Source organism: Chrysochloris asiatica, unplaced genomic scaffold (genome assembly GCF_000296735.1).
Source record: "Chrysochloris asiatica unplaced genomic scaffold, ChrAsi1.0 scaffold00020, whole genome shotgun sequence".
Lineage (NCBI taxonomy): Eukaryota > Metazoa > Chordata > Mammalia > Afrosoricida > Chrysochloridae > Chrysochloris > Chrysochloris asiatica.
This window is the reverse complement of record NW_006408538.1, coordinates 2,108,221-2,110,197: the sequence shown is the minus strand read 5'-3', so window position 1 is coordinate 2,110,197 and position 1,977 is coordinate 2,108,221.

The following is a 1,977-nucleotide window of genomic DNA, read 5'->3' as shown; positions in this document are numbered from 1 at the left end:
TTTTATTAATGCCCTGCTTTCTTTCCTCTAATATCCTTCAACCAAAACTCTAGGATCACACTCTATTATACCAACTGCCCATTAAGAAACGCTGAATTATTTTTTTAAATTATCAAGGCACCTAATAAAATATCAGTGTAACCCTCATGAATATTAAATCTTTTCCATAATGGTCAGTGGTATTACCATGAATACTAAATGTCATTAATCCATTGTAAATTTATAATGCGTAGTATGAAAACTTGGCCTATAACCAGGAAGTCGGAATTATACTTGGCAAACGCTTGAATTGATTTTAGTTATAAAACCAGGAAAAAGAAAATGAATAAAACTTTTGACCTTCAGACTCAGAAGCCAAAGAATTTAAAACTTTTATAAAAGTGAGACTGGTGGTCGTTTTCAAATATTTCATGTAATTGTTTAATTTGTTTAAATCTTTTTCAGCATCCTTATTTCTGCTTAAGTATATCCCAATGAGTCCTGGTGTGGTGCGGGGGTTATGCATTGGAAGGCAAAGTCTAGTTGAACAACAAGGTCAGCAGTTCAAGCTTACCTGTAGCTCCTAGGAAACCCTATACAGGGTCACTATGGATCTGAATCAACTGGATGGTACTTAACAATAGCAGCAGCATATCCTAATGAAGAAGACTCTGGGGAGTATTACTGTAGTTAAGCGCCATCAAGTCCGTTCCAACCCATAGTGGTCCTGTGAAGGGTTTCTAAGGAGCAGCTGGTGAGACCCCCGACCCTGCCTTTCAACCCGACCTTGCAGTATAGCGCATTAACCCACAGGACCACACCATGGCTTTCTGGGGAGTGTTAGAAACTCAAAACTAGTGTATTCAGTCTGTAGCTGTACCTACACGGCATTAACTTTCAGAGACTGAGACCACAGCATATCGTGGAAGTGATTCTGCTGGTATAAGAATTTTGAGGGGGGGGAGAAAAAACAATCATTCAACAGAGCCTGGAGTCAATATATTCTAAGGTAACTTTTCATTTTCACAGCTCCCTCTAAACAAAAGTTCGTTTCCATAACTGAAAGCCACAGCTACACAAAAACAAATATAAAGTGTGCTTGTTATGGTTAACAAATCACAAAGGCTCTGACCATGTGTTTTTCTATTTGCATGACATTCAGGCAAATAAAATGGAATGATTTATTCTCAAGACATTCCAAGAGAAGAGGTACATATGGGCGTTTAGGCAAATAATCTTAATGAAAATCTTATGGGAAAGTGGATCTCTCTCAGGAGTTTTCCAACTTAAAAACAATATTGAGTTATTCATAACAAACAGGAAGTCTGCATTTCATGATATCCCCTAATAGGTTCACTTACAGCTTTATTTACTGGGTTAAGTCTCCCATTCGTATCTTAGAACTAAAAGTCATAGCAGCTAGACTCTACAACCTGCATCAAAGTGAAGAAGTTCAAATCCAAATTCTCTGTTTGGAAAATATGTTTCTATATCTACAGATACTCACTTTTCTCCAGAAACTAAGAGCATGCTCACAGAGATTTTAAATACTTTCATTTTATTCCAACTACTTTGAGCTCCACCTGAAATTTCCCTGAGAATATTCTAAAAGCTACATAAAAACTTAAGAACCAGGGAAAGAAACTCTTGATTGATGGACAGATTTAAGCATCTTATAATTCCCTAAAACATTTTCTCAACAGCAAATTTTTAAGGGGATGGAAAATAGGGTATAGATGCTAATTTTGCCTCCAGGAATGTCTATGAAGTTATAGGATGGTACTGAAACTGCAAAACAGCAGGATTTAACTAAACAGAACATCAATCAGTTAAAAAACAGTATGGTGTGACTGGTATTCATTCACAATATCCTCAGGGCTGATTCTAAGATATTTTCCCTGTAAATTTTAAATCTCATAAGCAATGTCTTGCATTCTTCCAGTAATTTCTTAAGTTATATAATCATGTCCAATCAAGTGACTCCTGAGAGTTATTCAG